The sequence below is a fragment of the Tamandua tetradactyla genome, chromosome 12 (genome assembly GCF_023851605.1).
Source record: "Tamandua tetradactyla isolate mTamTet1 chromosome 12, mTamTet1.pri, whole genome shotgun sequence".
Lineage (NCBI taxonomy): Eukaryota > Metazoa > Chordata > Mammalia > Pilosa > Myrmecophagidae > Tamandua > Tamandua tetradactyla.
In genome coordinates, this window is record NC_135338.1 from 42,365,500 (window position 1) to 42,389,226 (window position 23,727).

Here is a 23,727-nt window from a genome sequence, read left to right on the forward strand (position 1 = left end):
CTCAGCATCATGTATAATGCCCAAAGTCCACATTCCATCAGCATTCTCAAGTTTAGATAACTTCATTGTTCCCAAGGGGAAAAAAAAAACCAATAAACACACCCTTCACACATAGGAAATCTAAACCTCCTCTTGATTCTTGTCCCTCCCCACATTACTTACCTCTGCTGTTGCTGTGGCAGTGCTGATGTTTTCCTTCTGAACATAACCCATAATATGTAATAGCAGTTTTTCCCCTTACCCTGGACTTAAACACTCTTTGTACATGAATCATAGCTTTGAAGCAATTCTTGAAAGAACTATTTCACATCTCTAGTGTTAATCAGTGGGACACGTAGGTCTTTGCAGCATCTTTCAATCGTGTTCATCTTCAATGTGGTAATATTACTTCTAGACCCACTAGCCAACCACCTTCACTTCTATTTCCTTACATTGGAGTTCAACCTCACTAGCAAACTGTTCACCCATCTCTAGCTTCTATGTATCTCTAAGTCCCCTATGTTTTGTATTATAAGCCTCTGATTATACTTTTATGCTGGTCATAAAAGTGGAATTATATAGTATCTATCTTTTTCTGACTGACTTATTTCACTCAGCATTATGTCCTCAAGGACATCATGTCATGTGCTTCAGTACATCATTTCATCTTACTGCTGCATAATATTCCATCGTATGTTTAGACCACATTTTGATGATCCACTCATCTGTTGATGGGTATTTGGTTCGCTTCCATCTTTTGGCGATTGTGAATAATGCTGCTATGAACATCAGTGTGCAAATGACTGCTTGTGTCATTGCTTTCAGATCTTCTGGGTATATACCAAGTATTACTATTGTGGGTCATAGGGCAACTTGATATGTAAGTTTCCTAAGGAGTCACCAAACAGTCTTCCATAGTGGCTGCAATGTATAAGTGTCCCAGTTTCTCCACATCCTCTCTAACATTTAGTTTCATATTTGTTTAATAGCAGCCATTCATATAGGTGTGAAGTGATATCTCATTGTAGTCTTCATCTGCATTTCCCTTACAGCCAGTGAAAATGATTATCTCTTCATGTGCTTTTGAGCCATCTGTATTTGCTCTTCAGAAAAATGCCTATTTATACCTTTACCCCATTTTATAATTGGATTGCTTGTTCTTTTGTTGTTGAGTTGTATGATCTAGTTGTATAGACAGGAAATCAAACCTTTGTCTGATATGTGATTTCCAAATATTTTCTCCCATTGAGTTGGCTGCACTGGTTGCTTCATGGTTTATGCATTGATCAAATATTTATGATCATTTCTTTAATAATGAGGAGTTCCCATTTATCTATTTTTTTCTTTTGTTGCTTGTGCTTTGACTATAAAGTTTAGGAAGCTGCGTCCTATTACTAGGTCTTGAAGACATTTCCCTACATTTTCTTCAAGAAGCTTTATGATGCCAGTTCTTATATTTAGGTGTTTGATCCACTGTGAGTTAATTTTTGTGTAGAGTGTAAGATAGGGAGTCCTCTTTCATTCTTTTGGTTATTGATATCCAGTTCTTCCATGGCCAATTATTGAAATGACTATTTTGTCCCAGTTTGGAGGATTTGGGGGTCTTGTCAAAAATCACTTGAAGGCAGGCAATGGTGGCTCAGTGGCAGAGTTCTTGACTGTCATGCCTGAGATCAAGGTTCATTTTCTGGTTCCTGCCCATGTTAAAAAAAAAAAAAAAATCAGTTGACCATAGATTTGGTGGTCTATTTCTGCACTCCCGATTCAATTTCATTGGTTAATGTTTCTATCTTTGTGGTGGTACCAAGCTGTTTTGAACACTGTGGATTTATAATATGGTTTAATGTCAGGAAGTGTGAATCCTCCCACTTTGCTCTTCCTTTTTAGAATGCTTTTAGCTATGCAAGGTCTCTTTCCTTGCGAGTGAATTTGGTACATAGCTTCCCTAAGTCTTCAAAGTAGGTTGTTGGAGTTTTTATTGGCACTGTGCTGAATCTGTAGATCAATTTGGGGAGAACTGACATTTTAACTATATTTAGCTTTCCTATCCATGAGCAGAGAATGTCTTTCCACCTATTTAGATCTCCTTTGATTTCTTTTAGCAATGTTATGTAGTTTTTTGTGTACAAGCCCTTTACATCCCTAGTTAAGTTCATTCCTAAGTACTTGATTCTTTTAGTTGCAATTTTGAGTGGTTATCTGACTCCTCAGCTAGGTCATTGCTTTTGTATAAAATATTACAAAATTTTTGTTTAAAATTTTTGTTTATTATTTTACAAAATAATTTGTAAAACATTACAAAAATATTACTGACTTTTGCACATTAATTTTATATTCTGCCACATTGCTGAATTTGTTTATTAGCTCAAGTAACTTCGCTGTGGATTTCACAGAATCTTCCAAGTGTAGTATCATGACATCTGCAAATAATGAGTTTTACTTCTTCCTTTCCAATTTGGATGCCTTTTTTTCTCTTTGTCCTGCTTGATTGCTCTAGCTAGAACTTCTAGCACAATGTTGAATCATAGTGGTGACAGTGAGCATCTTTGTCTCGTTCCTAATCTTAGGGAGAAAGCTTTCAGTCTCTCTGCATTGCATAGGATGCTGGCTATTGGTTTTTCATGTATTCCCTTTATCATATTGAGGTAGTTACCTTTGATTCCTATCTTTTGGAGTGTTTTTACCAGAAAAGGTTGCTGAATTTTGTCAAATGCTTTTTTAGCATCAGTTGAGGTGATCATGTGATTTTCCCCTTTCAATTTGTTAATGTGCTGTATTACATTAATTGATTTATTGCATTGAACCATCTGAGCATTTTTGGTATAAACCCCACTTGGTCTTGGTGTATAACTATTTTAACATGTTGTTGGATTTGATTTGCTAATATGTTGCTGAGAATATTTGCATCTATATTCATTAAGGGGATTGGCTGGTTTTACCCGGTTTGGGTATTAACCTGATATTAGCTTCATAAATTAAGTTAGGTATAGTTCCTTCTTTCTCAATTTTTTTTGGAAAAGTTTGAGCATGATTGGTGTTAGTTCTTTTTTGGAATTTTTGATAAAATTCCCAGAAGCCATCTGGTCCTGGGCTTTTCTTTGTAGGAAGATTTTTATGATTGATTGAATCTCTTTACTTGTGATTGGTTTGTTGCGATCTTCTAGTTTGTTGGCATATAGTTTTTCATATTAGTCTCCTATGATTTCTTTTATTTCTTCAGGGTCTGTGCAACCTTTCTCATTTCTGATTGTGTTTATTTGTGTCATCTCTCTTTTTTCATTGTCAGTCTTGCTGGTGGCCCATTAATTTTATTGATTTTCTCGAAGAACTAACTTTTGGTTTTATTGATTTTTTTCTATTGTTCTTTTGTCCTCCCAATCATTTATCATTGCTTTAATCTTTGCTACTTCTCTTTTTCTTTTTGCTTTGAGTTAGTTTGCCTTTTCTTTCTCAAGTTCCTCCAAGTCTGCTGTCAAATCCTTGATTTTTCTCTTTTGTGTTTTTAACAAAGGCATTTAAGGCAATAAATTTCTCTCTCAGTGCTGCTTTTGCTGGATCCCATAAGTACTTATAAGTTGTATTCTCATTCTCATTCATTTCCAGATAGCTAATGATTTCTCTAGCAATTTTGTTTTTGACCTACTGGTTATTTTAGAGTGTGTTATTTAATCTTCATATATTTGCGAATGTTCTCATTCCTTGGTGGTTTTTAAGATCCAGCTTCATCCCATTGTGATCAGAAAAAGTGCTTTGAATAACTTCAGTGTTTTTACATTTATAAAGACCTGTTTTGTGCCTCAACATATGATCTATCCTAGAGAATGTTCCATGAACACTAAAGAAGAATGTATATCCTGTTTTGGGGTACAATGACCTATAAATATTTGTTAGGTCTAATTCATTTATCAACTTATTTAACTTCTCTATTTCCTTACTGATGTTCTGTCTGGTTGCACTATTTATAGAGGAGAATTGTGCATTGAGGTCTCCTGCTATTGTTGTTGAAACATCTATCACTGCTTTGTTTTGTCAATGTCTGTGTCATGTATTTTGAAGCTCCTTGATTGGGAGCATAAACATTTCTGATTGTTGTATCTTCTTGGTAAATTGACCCTTTAATTAGTATATAGTGTCCTTCTTTGTCTCTTATGATGTTTTACTATTTAAAGTCTATTTTGTCCAATATTAGCATAGCTACTCTTGCTTTCTTTTGGTTACAACTTGCATGGAACATCTTTTTCCATCCTTTCACTTTCAATCTATGTGCATCCTGTGTCTAAGATGCATCTCTTATAAGCAACGTACAGCTGGATTATATTTTTTAATCCATTCTGCCAATCTGTATCTTTTAGTTGGTAAGTTTAGTCCTTTAACATTCAAATTATTACTGGAAAGGTGTTTCTTGAACCTACTATCTTATCTTTTTTTTTTTTAATTTGTCAGATCTCTATATTCTTTCCCCTCTTTCTCTTTTTATCCTTTAAATTACCCTTTCTGGAACTCTGTGCCCTCCTCCAGACCTCCCTCTCCTGTCCTTTTTTCAGCTGTTAGAACTCTTTTTAGTATTTTTTGTAGGGCTGGTCTTTTGTTGACAAATTCTTTTAGGACTTGTTTGTGTAAACTTAAATCTCTCCCTCAGTTTTGAAGGACAATTTGGCTGAATTCTTGGCTGGAAGTCTTTCTCTTTCAGGATCTTAAATACATCATACCACTGCTTTCTCACCTCCATGGTACCAGTTGAATAATCTGAACTCAGTGGTTTCCTTTGTATGTAGTAGATTGGTTTTCTCCTGCCGCTTTCAGAATTTTCTGCTTCTCTTCAACATTCGACAAACTGATTAGTATGTGGGCTTGGGGGAGGTCTATTTGGATTTATCTTGTTTGGAGTTTGTTGGGTTTCTTTGAGTTGTATATTTACATCCTTTATAAGGACTGGGAAGTTTTCCCCCATTATGTCCTCAACTACTCTACGTAGCCCTTTACTCTTCTCTTCTCCTTCTGGGCCATCAATGATTCTCATGTTTGCATACTTTGTTTAGCCTATCATTTCCCTGAGATCCAATTCAAATTTATCCATCTTTTTTTGCCATTTGCTGTTTTGAGTCTTCAAAGCCAGTTATCCTGTCCTCCATATCATTTATTCTTTCTTCTGTCTCTTCAATTCTGCTGTTGTGTGCCTCGAGGTTGTTTTTTATTTGATCAACAGAGTCTTTAATTTCTGCTATTTTTCTATTTATTCTTTGAATTTTCCTTTGTATGCTCAGTAAAAGATAGTAGAAATCTTCTTGATCCCTTCATGTCATTTGCCATCCCACTTATTTTATTAAGTAGAGTTCTGTGAACATCTTTGATTAGTTATTCCAATGCCTGTGTCTCCTCTGGTGTTTTAGTTTGGTCATTAAGCAGGGCTGTATTTGTCTGCATTGTGAAATCCTTAATGATCTTCTGTTGTTTTCATCACATGTAGATATCTTGGTTTATTTACTTTGGGAGTTGATTTCTTTAAGTATTCTAAGGCCTTGTGCTTTCAGAATAGATGTGCATCAGGGAACATGGTACAGGGCAGGGCACAACTGTGAAGTGATTCTTTTCATGGCACATATTGGTGCAAGCTGGGGATGCGCAGGTTGGGGATGTTACGCTGGTGCTCTTGAGCGTGGGCGCCTGGCGGCCAGGAAGGATGTGGCTGTGTAGGTGCACCGGTCTGGGGGGCATAACCTTGGTGTGTGCTGGTCTAGGTCTCATGAACCTTTGTGGGCACGCCTAGAGCTGTGGCAGCAGGTCAGTGTTATGCCTTTGTTTGTTGGGGGCAGACGTGATCCAGCTGTGCAGGTCAGCACTTTCTCAGAGCTGGGATGTGTGACTGAGGGCAGTACACATGTGTGGCTCCAGTACTGCCATAAAACCGATATTCTCACAGCTGAATGATGTGATTGGGGGCCCGTGCACATGGGCACATCTAGGAGTGCCATAAACTAAAGTTCCCAGAGCTGAGGGGTGTGACTGGGAGCCTGTGCACATGAAGTAGCCTAGGAGTGTTGTAAACTGATGTGCAGAGCTCAAGGTGGGTGGGGTGAGGCTGTGTGACACTATGGACTGGGGGTGGGATGGGGGTTGCCTGCGTATGGAGGTTAGTGCCTGTAAATTTTATTCACTGGGACAGCCTGCAGGGAACAGGGAGGGAGAGGTACTGCTTGGGAAGGGTGCAGTATAGGTGGATTTGGCTGCACTTGGGGTGGTGGTGTGTGGTAGGTATACATACTGGGGGCTGGTGGGCAGGGGTGCTTGGAGCATAGTGAATGGGAGTGGGTGACAGGGTTCAGGTGCGTGGGGTGGGGGTTGAGTCATGGGTCATAGTGCTGTGCTGATGAGGGCAGTGTGCTCAAGAAACATATTCTGGCTTACTTCCTAATTCCTGGCTCCTGTCCATGCACTGCACTCCCACAGGCTCCTAGTCTCCAAGCTAGGCTCCAGCTTTCTGCTTCTCAGTTTCTTGGCCTCTGCAACTATGCTGTCCTATGTGGTGCAGAAGGCTCTCCCAGGTCAGTTGCACTGTTGTATCACTATTTCAGTCACCTTCCCATCCCTTCTCTAATTTTTCTGTGAATCAGGGCTGAACTCTATTCAGCCATCCTCTGAGTTACCTAGTTTTAACTAGGTAATTATCATTTAGTCCTACTGCCTCAAGCTATGTTCTTGGGGAAGTTTTATAAAAATTTAGAGAGACTTCCAACTCTTTGCCCTGTGACATATTGACTAGTTGCTTCTTATAAGTCAGAAAGAAAGGTTCAGAAATCTAAAAAAGGCATCATTCAAAAGAATGTTCAACAGAAATAATTTTAGTATATAATGATGGTAGCATTAATTGTTAGTGCTGATAATGGTTTTTTATAACTCTTTGAGTGCAATCTCATTCCTTGAACTGTTTCGAAGACCTATTCAGAACTAGAGCCCCTGACTGATTTTAGATGGACGGAGGGAAGCTCACTGGCCATCTGACCTATGGGCATGAATTTATCACTGCTTTTTGTTCTGAATTGAAACCTGTCCTTTTTTGTTCATTCCCAAGATGATTGACAGCAAGGACATTTAATTATAACTTTTCCTTACTGATTGGGATAAACTATTTCTAACAAACATTCTAGAGAAGTAGTAATTTTTTAAAGTGATATCCTGCTTTTCTTTCCTCTCCTTGTTGAAAAGGATAAATGATATTTCATGCAGTGAACGAGTTCGATACTTACTGTACCATGTTCTCCTATTGATATTGAATCCAGTCCTTTTACTCACAAATTAACAAGCATTGCCACAAGGAAAATGACTATGGGACACCTTATTGGCTGATGCAACACTGTTCAAGGTCCCTTGGCATCTTCCGTTACCTAAAGTAAAAATAATAGTGCTTTAAATATTAAATGAGTTCATTTACGTCAAGCATTCAAAATAGAGCCTGATGTACAGAAAGGTCTCATTAAGTTACTGCTATTATAAATCTTTGCATTTGGTCATTATCCAAGGCAAAATGAAAGAAAGGACCCTTTGTCCTTCTGACTTTTCAGCAGTATAGTGTTAGCAAAAATAATGATGATGGCACAATAGCAACGATAGTCTTTAAGAGTAGCTGGCATGGGTGCAGATTCAGAAGATGTTTTTAAATTGTTATTAATTTGTGCAATATACCTACTTTGAAATCCATTTAATGAATTTAATTCCAACTTTGTGGACTCTCCATTTTGCACTGACTTCTTATATAATGCCAAATAAATGTATTTTATTTAGTTTTCAACCAGATTAATATCATCTACAAACTGGGGTTGCTTCCAATTCTTTAGAGCCCCACTAAATTAAATCTAGTCCTTATTCCCTGATCCAAACCCCATATACTCCTGAAAAATTATTTTTCCTTATCTAAAGAGAGGCTAGTTTCTATGGGATCCTGCTTTATAGGTCCTAATCTTTACAGGTGTTTTGAATATAACATTAGTTTTTTTAATTATTGCAACCATCATAATTCCCTAATCCAGAGTTAAGTTATCTATTCTTTTTCTACTTTTAAAATAAGCCTATTATGCCACATGTATTAAAATCCATTGAAAATGGTCCCCAATTACTTCAGCAGAACCGTTTCATCCTTCCCGTAGTTCAGTATACTCCCACATGTCCTCGTCTTCACCATCAGAAACATTTCAAAGTTATGAATGGACATTATTCACATTTAATGAGCTAACACATGTGAAGCAGTTAACCACACCTGGTAAGCTGAAAGTAGCAAAAAACTGTTCTTATTATTTTTAAGGTTTAGTATTTGTGGCTTGTCCTGTTTATATAACCTACACAGGGTAGAAAGGGGAAGGTCTGCTAAAATAGGTCCTGTCTTCATTGGAGGGAACTTATGCTGTGCTTTTTTCCCACTGGAAAGGATAAAAGAGTCTGCTATGCCACTCATATTGCTACACATTGGAAACTAAAAAAATAAGCCAGCTGAAGGGCTTTTAATTCCAAATGATTATAAGATTTTAAATTGTGTTTCCCGTGACTCCATTAAGCTAAATAATTAGTATTTCCTGAGTTCTCAGCCACTATATTCACCTCTGTGGTTTGGCTCATTCATAGTTAATTTGAATATTTTTTCCATTTGATAAAGGGATTTTAGTTTTAATTTATTAGCTAGGAAATATTGCATATCTATCCAGACTAAATTGTTGTATTGTCCCCCAACCCAAGCAAGCAGTGAGGATAACAACAAAGTTGCAATTGTAGTGAAGTTAACTGTTACCTGAATGTGATCCCACTTGTGTTCAAGGGCCATTGTAAAGACAGGTTCGAATTTGTAACAGTACAAAATGTGGGTTTCTAGAACTATGTATAATGAGAAATTAGAGCTAATATTATATTGGATATCCATTGGTGTTTCCTTCACTCAACTTTTCTTACAGATATTGTTGTGGGACAAAGGTGGTGGATTTTTTTGCTTGATGCACTCCAATGACCAATTCCTGAGACACTGGGGTTTCAAAGAGAGACATAGTTTATTACTAGGGGTGAAGCAGAAGATCAGATGGCCTATGAGCCCCAAAATCTGTCTTCCTGAACTGCAGTACTTCTGATAGTTTTAGAGCATTGAAAGATGGGCAGGTTTTAGGTTAATGAGCACAGTGGCACCAGATGATATAATTAGAGGTGATTTAATTATCTGCATGTGCAAATTGATTACATGCTTAGTCACAGAACGTATGTAAGAAAGTGGTGCCCATAATATAATGATGGGGATGATTTTAGTATTATAATGAGATGTAGGTGACCTATAGGCTAAAATTTAAGTTATTGCACCTGTCAGGTGGGCTTATTTTGATTAGAACCAGCTTCAGTTATCAAGATAATTTGGTACTCGGGATGGGTTAGTTCCAGACTGACATAAGATTCTTTATTAATAAACATTAGGGGATATCTTTAGTCATCACAAGACTCTAAAGTCAAAAAACTGGATAAATGTATACACGTGAAAGTTAGGTATAAGATTTTCACAATATCAAGGAAACAAAATAAAGGCCATACAATTATTATCATAGATCAAGGCAGCTGGATTGCAATCCAAAGATTTTAGGTATTCCCCTCTGTCTACTCTAATATACCAGAAAATAAAAAGAAATATCTATATAATAATTCAGTAATCCTAATCATCCCTTAAATCCTAACTTCTCAGTTACAATGTCACATGGCCTAGTTGCTACCTTGCATGGGACACCAGAGGGTGAAAGTGTTACCATTGAACTCTAAACAGTAAAGCCCAGTGCATTTAGACTCTCAAAGACCCAAACTGGGGGCTGTGAAAGTATCCATGTGCACAGAGTTGTATCCATATACACAGAGCTGAGAAAGTTGCCCACCTCTCCCACATGGAATCTTTGACCAGTCAGAGCAGGAGAGACCTTCCCCATTGCCAAACCTCCTCCCCAAAGGCAATACTCACCTACCTCTAAGAGTGGATAGAAACTCTAGCCAGAATTCCTTATTTAGGCATTCATACATGATTCCCTTAAAAGTGATTTTGAGAGATTCACAGAGGAAAAGCTAAGATTACTTATTGTAATTTGTTCCATTAGAGTAAGGCAAGACTTGGGAAGTTTTTCTTAATTTTTTTTTTCATAGGAAAAAAGAAAAGAGTTTCTGCTTTGGGAACTTTTTGGCCTTAGAGTGTGCCTCTATGGCATGTCATGTGGTACACAAAGCACCTTTAAGACCTGTCAAAGTTACGTGTCTTTCCAAGTTTTATTGATTACTACCTTCTTCAAATTCTTATATTTACTCTCTATGTTATTTATTTAAACAGTTAAAATTTTATCTTTATGGATACTTCTTCTTACTTTCCCTTTAGCTGTTTCAGCATTGACACCAAAAGTTCCTCAAAAGAAAAGGGCAGCTGTTGACCACTCCTAACATCTGGTTAAAGACATAGTTGGTGCTTCATTTCTTATCTGCAATACCTGAAAGTTGAATTGTTTCCTTTGAAAAGGCCTGGATTTGATTTCCTCATATTTTCCCACAGTGAATAGTGGTACTTTATTTCCTATTAATCCTCTTTAATATTATTTCACTGTTCTGGAGTAGAATAATGCACACAAATACACTTACTTTAAATTTGTGTTTAAGAAACAGAGGTGCAGATGCACAACTAAGTAGTAGAATTCAGAAATAAAAATCAAAAGGTTGAGTGGTACAATGGTGGCTCAGGGCAGAACTCTCACCTGGCATGCCAGAGATCCAGGTTTGATTCCAGGAGCCTGTCCATGCAAAAATATATAAAAAAATTAAAAAAGGCTGAAAAATAATCATAAGCAGTTAGAGTAAAGGAGTATTTAGGTCAATGAGAAGTGGATAGAAAAACATATGGATATACACTCTATTCATGTCTTTCACATCAAAAATTGTGCCATTTATGGAAAGCATTAAAAAAGGAAACAATATAATAATTTCAAAAGTTATAAATTGAAAACAGAGATAAACTGGAAAGGAGACTTCCAATTTACAGGAACACCATGTTAGAGCTCCAAATTTTGTATCCCAGTAAATCATAATATCACAGTGTTATTTCTAAAGGCACAATTATTCTTTCCTTTCCAAATATGGACAAAGCTGTGACATACTTTATATAAAAGTTTTGCCATTCCAATATTCTTTCACAATACAGTATGTCATGAAAAGTCAAGCTTCAGTACCTCTGCATGTGATATAGCTACTCACAGAAGTGGATGTTTTAGGCAGAAGCCCACATAATTTAGGAAAGCAAGTGTGTTGATTTGAAACAATTATGACCCCCAGAAAAGCCATGTTTCAATCCTGATCCAATCTTGTGGGGCCAGACCTATTGTTTAGGGTGGGAAAATTTGATTAAGTTGTTTCCAAGGAGATGTGGTATACCTAATTATGGGTGTGACCTTTTTGATTAGATGGAGATATGACCACCTATTTAAGGTGGGTCTTGGTTAGTTTACAGGAATCTTTTAAAAAGTAAAACATTTTAGAGAGAGCCCAGGGCCAACACAGATGCAGACAATTGGAAATGTTTGGAGTGGCAAAAGAGAGCAGATGCCTAAACACTGATGCTTGGAAATGCACAGCCCAAGAGGGAACCATTTTGGGAAAAGCTTCAGAGCTGAGACAGACTGAGGCACTTGGAATGAAAGTGTACCTGGGGAAGCCGTTTGAAATGAGAAACAGGGAGAGAAGGCTAGCAGACATTACCATGTGCTTTCCAGCTGAGAGAGAAACCCCAAATGTCTTCAGCCCTTTCTTGAGTCAAGGTGTCTTTCTCTGTTTAGACATTTTTATGGCCTTAGAAATATAAACTTGCAACTTAATAAATTCTCTTTATAAAAGCCAACTCATTTCTAGTATATTACATTTCCAGCAGCATTTAACAAATTAAAACACCAGGCAATTACAGTGTATATGTCCTGTAAGGAGGTTATTAAATTTCAAATAAGAAATATCAGGTTTGTATAATGGCTCCTGAAAAATGCAAGTATTATATATATATATATATCTTCATTGTTACTGCAGTGTACTTAAATTCATGAATACAAGTCGTATTTTACTTTTCAATGCAATACTAACCAAGAAATCAAAGGAATTTGAAACATTTGTGATGTCAGTAGAGGATCAAGCATTGAATTAAAAAAAAATGAAGACACAGAACTTAGAGTATGAGGACCTGTACACAAGTCTTATTTCTGCGATTTATTAGTTGTGTAAGCTTGGAAAAATCATTTAACTTTTCAGAATAACATTTTCATCCATAAAACAGATAATATCTATTTAGTGGGTGCAATCTGCTATTCAATACTTGGGAAGACCAATCTCCATGTTGAAGAGATGGATGAGGTCATAATTTAAAACAATACTGATACTTTTCTCCCAGGTCCAGGAGTCTATTGGTGTATTGAGAACTGCCTATGAGCCATGACACGTGTTGAACACTTGAAATAAAAGGATGAATATACCACCCATCACAATACATACTTTATTATCTGTTTTGTATTAAAAGTTGTGCAAAAACTAACACAAATACTCACACACGCAGCGCAATCCAAAATATTATCAGTCATTAATTATAAGTCTTAATGATGTTCATTTTCTTTGTTAAAGTTTTTATGTATTTTATTTTTATTTCCTAAGTTTTATATAATATACTTATTTTGTATTTTTTGTTTTGGAATGTGAACAGTGTTTCGGTTTGCTAATGTTGTTGGAATGCAGTAGACCAGAAATTGGTTGACTTCTACAAAGTGGATATATGAGGTAATACATTTATAGTTCAAAGGCCATGAAAATGTGTGAATTGAAGGTATCAACAAGACGATACGTGGTCTGAAGAAAGACCCTCGGCTTCTGGAAGACCTCTCTCAGCTGGGAAGGCACATGGCTAGCATCTGCTGATTCTTGCTCCCAGTTTGTTGCTTCCTCTCTCTAAGTGTCTGTGGGTCCTCAATTAGCTTCTACAGGACCAACTCTGGATTTCACATCTTAGCTTCTCTCAGCTCTCTCCAGGTTCTGGGTCTTTTGGTTTCTGTGGGTCATTGCTTAGCATCTCTCAGGACAATTTTTAGCTAGATTAATTGATAACACACAATGTGGTCCCACCCACAATAGGTCTGCACCCACCAGACTGGAATTAGAAGAACATAGCTTCTCTAGGTAGATAACACTTTCTAACCAGTACACAAAGCAAAATAATCTTATTATTTGCCACCAGAAGGAAGGAAGAATGAGGCTTCTTAGGAATTCCTATTACAAAATGAATTCAAACATGCTGCAAATTTCTTAGTAATATAAAATAAGCCTCAGAACTGTAAATATGTAAGCTAATAAATTTTCAGAGTTAAAAGCCAATTCATTTCTTGTATATGGCATTTTGGCAAGTTTAGCAAACTAAAACAACCTCCCAGTTTGCTTGAGCCTGGAATGTGTAGTACAGAAAACGCTATGCACATGTCTATTGTTCTCTTTTCATTATTATAATCATCTGGGGTATGGCTTCATTATCTCTTGGAGAAGAAAGGTAAAAATAAAAAAAGCACGTGTGATTAGTACATCATTCTCCCCATACGTACCTCCCCCATGGGGCTTTTATTCTGGATTTTCACAGCAGCAATAGCATGGAACCTGAGCTTGGAGATAACCTGCCTTAAGAAGAGTTTAGATCAATGCTGAGCAACCACTAATGTTAAAAGCCAAATTTGCTTGTATTAGCAAAATGCGAATGAATAATTTCAAAACAAATCAGTATGGATTTTTTTAAAGACAATTCAGAAATACACATCTTAACATACTAAAATGATCGTGTATTTAGATGAAACATGCTTGACTCTAGGTAATTCTCCCTAAGGAAATAATTAGCTGCTTGTGCAGGAATGTTTGACGCAACATTTCTACATTGTTCATGATATTTGTAAAAATTATAATCCACTTCCCACCAAATTAATGGTTCTCAACAAGGCAATATGGCCACTACAGAGGAGCACTTATTCATTTGTGGGCATGGCCTCTGCATTGCAGGAGATTTGGCATTCATTGCTTCCACCCACTTAATGCCAGTAATCTCTGTGACAACCATACTCACTCACGCCTCCACCCCTACATACACAAACACAGACATACATCTCTGTACTCTTGCAGAAAGTATTGCCTTGTATAGTTGGGGAACCTATACTCTAAATGTTTGCAATAGGGCACTAGTTAAGTAGATTTTGCTCTACTCATTTGTGAGGCACTAGGTTGTCTTTTAACAGACTATCTCTTGATTTTGAAGTCTAGCATGTAATATATTTTGCAGAGCATCACAGACACATATTATAAGAGTTATATTTAGATGCCTTTAAATACTCATTGGAACAAACAAGCAAAGTGGTGTTTCTTCTAATGTATCCATAGAGTTGTGGTTGGTAGTCCAAGCACATAATCCCTTGCAGCATGTGGTTTCTTCCTCCTGGTTGTAAGATTGTCTCACTAATTCTTAGAATCACATCTGTATTCCAGGAAAGAAAAAAAGATAAAGGTAAAGGGCAAAGTGTCAAGGGAATATTGCTATAGATAACATCCCATTGATGAGAACTGGGTTACATGGTGGCCTCTAGATGCAAGGACATCTAGCGAGTTCAACCCATTTACAGGGTCCTTGGGCAATCCAAACCAAACTCACTGTTCATTTACAAAAGAAGTAAAGGATCCTTGAAATTGGATAAGAAAAAAATGGTTTGCCACATTACACACACACACACACACACACACACACACACACACATGCTTGTTTGCTTTTACTATCAATTGTCTTTTTCTAAAACTTATATTCATTCTCTTTATTATACAGTTGAATTATGTACTGTAGTTCCTCCATAACTTCTTTTCTTCCTCTTCTTTTTTGGTACATGAAGGATACCATGCCATTTTACCTCACTAAAAGAACAATTATTCACAAGAACAAGGAAAAATGGGAGGGACTGAAAAGACCTTGGTCCTGAGAGAGAAAGCATCCCAATCTCAGATAATATAAGGAAGCAAATGCTCCAGAGGCAGGATTTGGAAGGGACACAAACACTTCTCAGCTAGATTAATTGATAACACAATGTGGTGAGACATTGGAAGCCTCCTTAAAGAGTATAAAATTGGTGAGATGCAACCAAGTAATCATTAGGTTTCCTTTAACATATCATCTTAACAATTTAGGAGCTAGGTTCCAAGTCAGGAACCTGGAAGAATAGTGCTAAGGTGATGATGATATAGAGTTTTCTGGAACACATTTCCTGGTTATAGTTTACTTATTACTGGACTTCATTTCTCCTGTTTTTTTCTTCTCCTGAGGGGCTGTTTCATGAATCACGCTTGCAAATATATTAAACGTCAAAACTCTGTGTTGAGAATTTCTCAAGGGGGGAGAAATGATGCTTTCCCCTTTCAAAGACTATTTGGAGTTTTTTTTCAGTTTTGGAAATGGGAAGTCAATGGATTCACCTATTTTAAGGGAGAACTAAAAAGTTGCATCAATTACTTCAAAAAGTTACAATCAAGACAGAAGGATAGAAAGATAAATTTAACCAGTTTTTATTGTAAGTCAAAGAGGCTTGATCAAGCACTTCACATTCTTATTCTTTTTTTCTCCACTAATCTATAGTAGGAAAATAAAATTATTTTAATCTGTAAAAAAGAATGGAAAACTAGTAGGAATGAAAATATTAAGCATATTGTTTGTTTATTAGAAGGCCTATTGGTAAAGGTCTGTCTTTGATTCTACACTTACCTTTTTATGTATTGGAACCACCGTTTGCCATGCTCCTTTATAACCTGAACTCAGGATAATAGCCTTGCAGGGATCATTCTAGCAACTTGCATTGTGAACTGCATATGTTTCGGTTTGCTAAAGCTGCTGCAATGCAATATATCAGAAATGACTGGCTTTTAGAGTGGGGATTTATTAACATACAACTTACAATTCTTACGCCATGAAAATGTCTAAATTAAGGCATCAACAGGATGATACCTGGACTCTGCTGGCATCTGAGAAACTCTGTCATATGGGAAGGTACACGGCTGGCGTCTGCTGGCCCTTCAATTCTTATTTCATTGCCTTCAGCTATAGTTGCTCTCTTAGTTCCATCTACATTCCATCTGGGTGTTTCTCTCTCTTTTTTTTCCCATCTTTTATCCTCATAAAGGCCTTGGGTAAAGGATTAAGACGCACCTTAAATTGGGCGGATCACATATCAGTTGAAAACAACCTAATCAAAAGGTCTCACCTATAGGAATGGATCAAAAGAAATGGCCTCTTCTGGGGCACATAAAAACTTCAAATCAGCACAACATGACAGTTTATTTCATTTGAACATTATTGTTTCTTTTTCAATTTAAGTATATTTTTGACTAGAGGTTCTGTTATATATCTTTTTTTTGAAATTGTACAGTCAGAATTTCTAATTCAAAATGTTACATATTGTTTATTTTTAATTCAAGATGATCTAAGATCTCTCTCTTGTCCCTCTCTCTGACTCACTCTCTTCCTTGCTGTGTTTCGGAATCTCTCTGTCCTAATCCTAGGGTAATTGCTGATGAGTTTTAAATCAGATCATAAACTAATTGCTAAATGGGGATGCAGAACACTGGTTTAGCCAGATATGGATCATATCCATGCATCTGAAATAGCCTCAGGTCATCCTCTTCCAAATTTATGGATTAAGAGTAGTGGTTATAATCAAAGGTAATTTCAGAATCTGGTATAAGTAAAAGGTCCTGGATCCTGGGCAGACAAAAGTACACAATAGCATCAATTACAGGGTTCCTAGAAGCTCTTCTCTCTTTGAATCACTGTAGATGTATCTTAGATCTGTTTAAACCTCAATTGGATTGGGTGACTGAATTTTTTCTTCTTGCACTGTCCATAGACATTGAACCAGTATTCATAAAACATCAAATCTGAAACCTAAGTACATATAAGAAAAGTTGGAATAGAAAGCTACAAGCTCTCAGTGGGAGAGTCTTCTACCTAGTTTCAGAGCTGATTGTTGTCCCACAGATGGCAGAGTGCAACATTTTGGGCCTGAAAGCACAGAGAGCATAAATTTAGGCAATTCTTAGTCTGTGTTCAAATTCTTATATGAAGGTTGATTCTGATTGAGATGCAGACTTAATTTATAGTGTTAAACAGACAGCAAAAATATTCCTCCAGAAGTTATAATGTGAGTTGTAATTGGCTGCTACTGTTGATGCTGTGCCATATACAGTAAATTTGGGAATGGTGAAAGTTGTACCAGGTTTTAGCATCTTCTAATATCCCTCTCTATCCTAGTCTCAATGCTTCTTCCAGAAAACGTACTGCTTGCTATAACTTCTCTTCTGACTTGAAATCTAGTGGGTCATCATTGATGTACTGACTTGGGAACTTGCTATCTGAAAAATTTTGGTCAATTTTCCTTTCTGGGCTTCTTGCTTATCTTCAAAATAAGAACTTTGGAGCACATAGTTCCCCTTCAAAATTATGCGATTCATCTTGGTTTTATTAGAGTCTCTGCATTCCACTTTGTTGTAAACATGGAGGGGATACCACCAAAACTTATTTTTTCTCATAATTTGGTCCCAACAATCAAGCTTAAGGCTTCTCTGGAAATAATAAGCAAAAAAATAATTGAGTTAACTTACATCAATATGCTGGTTTCTCTTGTTGTTACAGTAGTATTTACTTATGTTCTTCCTAGAATAATTTTGTCATTCTTCCATCTGAAATAGATGACCCCAGACTTGCAATGCATGGCAACTGACCTGGAATGCTCACAGCTAATAACTGTTATCCTAGCTTTTTGCCCAGATGAACCAGACGCAATATGTTCCTGCCACTGAAAAGACTCATGAAATAAAATTAACAGAAGATAAAAAGAGCAGATTTTTCTTACATTCTTTATGTATGTTTCAAATTGCTAGTAAAATTGGGAGTCATGACATTAAAACAGATAATGCCCTTGAATCAAAAAGAACAAATGAAAATGACTAAGGCAGCCACCAGTGCACAGAAACAAGCAGCCACAATATTTAGTTTAGAGAAGATGAATATTCTTAGTAAGTTATACAATTAAGAAATACGCATTTGGCCACTTGAACAATAAAACAAAAATTGAACATCTCAAACTTTCCAAATTCAAAGCTTACTACACAACCATAGTCATCAAAACAGTGTGGTCCTGGTGTAAGGATAAAAATGGTGATCAATACCTTAGAATTGACAGTCTAGAAATAAACTCTCAACTTTATGATCACTCTGCTTTTGACAAAGGTGCCAAGACTTTTAATTAGGAGGAAAATAATATTTGCAGCAAATGGTGCTGAAAGAATTGGATTTACACATGTGAAACAATGAAGTTGTATCCTTACTTCACTCCATATATAAAAATAAATACAAAATAGGGATAAAGAATAGTTCAGTGATAGAATTCTCACTTGCCATGCAGGTGACCTAGGTTCAATTCTCGGTGCATACACTTCCAAAAACAAACAAAAAAGCAAAGAAAGAAAGAAAAAACAAAAGATAAAAATTCAACAAATGGTGCTGCAATAACGGGATACTCACATGAAGAAAAAATGAAATGTGACTACCGCCATACAGCATACAAAAAAAAAAAACAAAACAACCTAGCACAAAATGTATCATAGACCTAAATGCATAAGCTATAACTCTAAACCCCCTAGAAGAAAATACAGCAATAAAACTATGGCCTTGGGTTAGATGCTATTATTTTTATATGTAACACCAAAAGTACAAGAAACCAAAGAACAAATGGATTAATTGGACTTCATCTAAATTAAATCTTTGTTTTTCTGCAAATAATAAAGTAAGGATAAGAAAAGATAGCTTACAGAATGGGAAAAACTATTCACAAATTGTATATATGATAAGAGATTTTTATCTACAATAAAAGTAAAGCATTTTTACAACTCCATAATGAGAAGACAAATAACTTTTAAAATAAGCAAAGGCTATGAATAGACATTTCTCCAAATAATATCTACAAATGCCATTAAGAACATAAAAATATGCACAACATTATTAGTCATTGGGGAAATGCAAATCAAACCACAAGATAGGGTGGGCCACGGTGACTCACAAGCAGAGTTCTTGCCTGCCATCCCAGAGACTGGAGTTCAATTCCCATTGCCTGTCCATGAAAAAAAAAAAAAAACTGACAAAAAAGGCAAGACACCACTTCACACCTACTAGGATAGCCATTATATAAAGACAGACAATAAGAACTGTTGATGAGAGAAATGAAAATGTACCATTCTAAAGCATGCATATGACTGTTCATAACAGCATTATTCATAATAACCAAAAAGTGGAACCAAATCAAATGTTGATTATCTGATGAATGGATAAACAATATTGCTATATTCATATAATGGAATACTATTCAGCCATAAAAATGAATGAAACAGTGACACATGCTACAGCATGGATGAATTTTGAGTACATTATACTAAGTGAAGAGACTCAGAAACAAAGGTCACATATTGTATGACTCCATTTATGTGAAATGTCCAGAATAGTCAAATCTGTAGAAACAAAAAGTTGCTTAGTGGTGGCCAAGGGGATGAGGGAAGTGAGGGATGGGGGAGTGATTTCTAATGGACATAGGATTTCATTTTGGAGTAATGTTAATGTTAAAAATTAGATTTCAGGCGGGCCATGGTGGCTCAGTGGCAGAGCTCTCGCCTGCCATGCCCAAGCCCTGGGTTCGATTCCCGGTGCCTGCCCATGTTAAAAAAAAAAAAAAATCAGATTTTTGGTGATAGTTGCACATCTGTGAATAAACTAAAAACTCCTGAATTTTATTGTTTAAATGGATAAATTATAGCAACAATAACAAATTATAATAGCAATAAAGCTTAAAAATTAAAGAAGAAGAGGGGAGGGGAAGGAAGGAACGAAGGCTGCCACCAGCACATGAAAGGGACATTTAAAAGACGTGCTTCAAGCAAATAAATACTGTCAGTGACATTTGTCCAATTAAGATGTATATATTTGACCACTTACAAAGTAAAATAAAAAGTAGTTTTTCAAACCATTGAATAGAAATTTTATTTTGGGATGATTCCTTTTCAGCTCATTCTTAGTCACTGTGATGTCTTGTGGATCATCCTCAGGGATATTCTCCTCTACGTGGGACAGTGGACACCAATGGCAGCCACCACAAACAGCCGACGGGGACATCAGACCCAAAGATGGGCTTGACACCCACACAGCTAGCCCACCACACTGTCGTTTTGCTTGTCTGTCTGCTTGTTTTGTTTTCATTGTGAACAGGAGAATTGGCGTACAAATGTACATTATTTCTGTTTATCTGGAGAATCTGACAATCCTGAGCACAAAATTCAGTTGCAGATGAGTAACAATTGGTAGCGATAGAAAGAGTAAATCCAGTTTGCCATAGTTCCTGCCACTCCCTATGGTTTCTAAAAACTGACTCTTTTATTTATTAGTCATCCATATGCTTCTTTGCAGTCTCCTGACTCCTGACTTTGTGAAACATTTTGAGGAGAAAAACAGTGAGAAGGAAGCCACTTTCTGGGGTGACTACATTTAAAAAGTCCCTAATTTTCTTAAAGATACGTATTGGTTTATTGTTGCCTCCAAGATAAAATACTAATTTCTTAGTACAAAATGCAAGCTGTTTTTTTTTTTTTCCTAATCTGTTTTCAAACACTCTTCAGTTTCATTTCTCACACACCTTTTACCCCAGTCATATTCCACTGTTTCCAGAACAGGTATCGCAGTTTCACAGCTGGGTACAGTTTCACATGTTCTTTCTTCTGAAAAATTGTGGCATGCATTGTAAGTTCCTGGGATGCTTCTTAGAAGCAGATTTTCATGTCCTTCTTCAATGATTTGTTTCAACAGGTCTGGAGGTAACCAAGCATCTGTATTTTTGTAAGCACTATGAAGTGAGTATAGAGCAAAATAAAAACAAACAAACAAAAACAGAGACACACACACAAAAACACATATCCAAGCACTTTAAGCTCACTAACTCTTCTTGACCTTTCTTTCCCTGGTTGGAATGCCTTCTTTTCCATCAAAGGAGTATCTACACCTCAAATATTGCCTTCTTTGTGAAGCCTTCCCAACCTGCTCTAATGAATAAATATTTTCCAGTACATAAAGTAATAACACTAAAATAGAGTTAGATGCAAAGAGTTTGAGAGTCAGAGCAGCCACACTCACCCCTTCCAGCCATCTTTCTTAACAGTTACGTTTTTAAGGTTGAATGTTAAGAATGACCTAGTAGGGGCATTATATTTAGGGACATGGTCACCAAACTATCTGTTAGGTAGGTAAATAGATTATAGGTAGACGGGTAGATAGATAAATAGATAAAAATAGGCATATCAAAAATGGTAAAGGAGGTGCTTGTGGAATCCACTCAGAACTGCTATTTTTGAGATACCTCTGTTACTAACCTTCGGTTATAAGGTGAAATTTTAAATGCTCATGAGGGGATTTCTCCTTGGTTAATTGAACCATTTTAACCTTATTTAAGAAAATCAGTCTTTCTTCGGGCATTAATTTTGGCTTCAGATGCATTTTTTTTCAGGTCTAAGTTTTGCCACATGAGTCCAGGTACAGGGATATTTAATTTTCTTTCACTGTGTGCTGAAAACTGGTTGAATCAGAATTAAAGAAATACACACAGCTGGTAGAAAAATAATTCACTGTCTTAATACATATGCAGCTCCTGCAGATTTTTGAGGCACATTAATAACCAAGAAACTGCCAAACTTTAGTTATGTTGAAAAAGATAGCCTTCCTTTGTTGCCAAAGTCATGTTCATAAAATGTTCCAGCATCTGACTCCATATGCTCTAAATATATATAAGATGTCAACTTGCTTAAAGTTAGCATTAAAGGTAAACAGGAGAGGGTGCATTTGAATATCCATGGGCCACTATTTCAAAAGAGAAATAGTGGAGCAATCAAACCAGTTGCAAAATGTGGAGTCTTTGTTTACTATTTCTTGCTATTTTAAGTCACAGTAACTGTTTTGGAAGCAATGTCTGGGGCTGAGAACTTCCCATATAGGAACCAAACATATCAGAGGAGGTCTTTTTTCTCCTTAATTGTAGAAGATTAGCTGGCATAATTTAATGCGTTTTTGCTTTGTTTTGGTTTCTCCACCTGTAACACCATCACAAAGGCTGGACACTCTCAAAACACATACACACACATTCCATGCATCTTTGGCTTCAAAGCATTCACACAGTAAATGGTTAAATCCATTTGTTAAATTGCTTTTTAAAATGTATAGACCTCCAGCTTCGTTTTTTTTCCTCAAGCTGCATCTGAGCTATAGATTTAGTTTATTTGTTTGTTTGTTTTTGTTTTTTGTTTTTGTTTTTGTTTTTTTGTTTTTTGTTTTTTTCACTATTATTATTACTTTTATTTCTTTTCTCTATATTAAAATTCTATATCTTTGTCTGGTGTGTCGCTAGTTCTTCTAAACCGATGCAAATGTACTAAGAAACAATGATCATGCATCTATGTGATGATGTTAAGAATTATTGATTGCATATGTAGAATGGTATGATTTCTAAATGTTGGGTTAATTTCTTTTTTTTTCCCGTTAATTAATAAAAAAAATGTGATAGACCACTTGTTAGTGTCCTTTACTTGCAGGTCCTGGAATCAAAAAAGAGTGGAAGGATCACAGAATTTGCCTCTTCACCTTGGAACTTAATACATCATCGGGAAAGGTTGGGGGGGCTGGAATGATACTACCAGCAGAGGGCAGTGCTGTACCATAGACAAAACACCACTGGGGAAAATGCTCCCAAAACTGCCTTCAAACTAGTTAATAAATAACTGGTCGAGAGAGCAAAATAATTGGGTTTATAAAAGATTTATTTCAACCACATACAGCTCCCAGAGAAAACTCCATCTGCAGAATTCACAGCAGGGCAAAGTGTGCCAGTGATCAAAGACTACAGGTAAATTCTAAAATATTGCTTCTCCCGAGTCCATTCTCCCTTACTGCTAGTAAGAACCCATCTCGAAGATGGGTTCAAGTGATTTTATAATTTTAATAATAGAAAAAGGACTGACTTTGTGATCTCTGATTTCGAGGAGCTGATAGTTTACAAATAATTCTGAATTGAGAATGCATGGACTCTCTCCACAGAAAATCTAGAAATGTCAGTTACTGAACCAGCTTTGCTCTTACCTACCTGTGTGTCTCCAGGCAGGTCTCCTGATCTCTCTGAAACTCAGTGTCGACAGTTAAAAAGCAAACTGGATTACACAATTCTGAAGGTAACTCCAGCTGTGATAACTTCTGTGTCCTTGTCACTGTGTTGTGAATTCCTCATCAGCCTTCGTCTCAGCATGCTCTGAAAGAGCATGGCATGTTAAATATCCTTTGTACAATTGCTGCAGGCAGTAAACGTAAAGTACAGTGATATGCAACTAGTGCAGAATTATTACATGACAAGAAGACTGTTGAAACACTCCTGGTGTTTGTGATTTAGATTCAAGAAATTTTTGCTTCTTCCTGCCTATGCCCCTTCCTTTTCCTTCCCTGTTGAATACTTCTATATAACACTCCTAACAGCCAGATTCTGAAGTGTCTACCTTATAACGCTCTGGGAAATTTACTTCAAAGATGCATTTGATTGATGGACAATGATATTTATTTACTGCAATTTAATAATTTTTCAATATTTT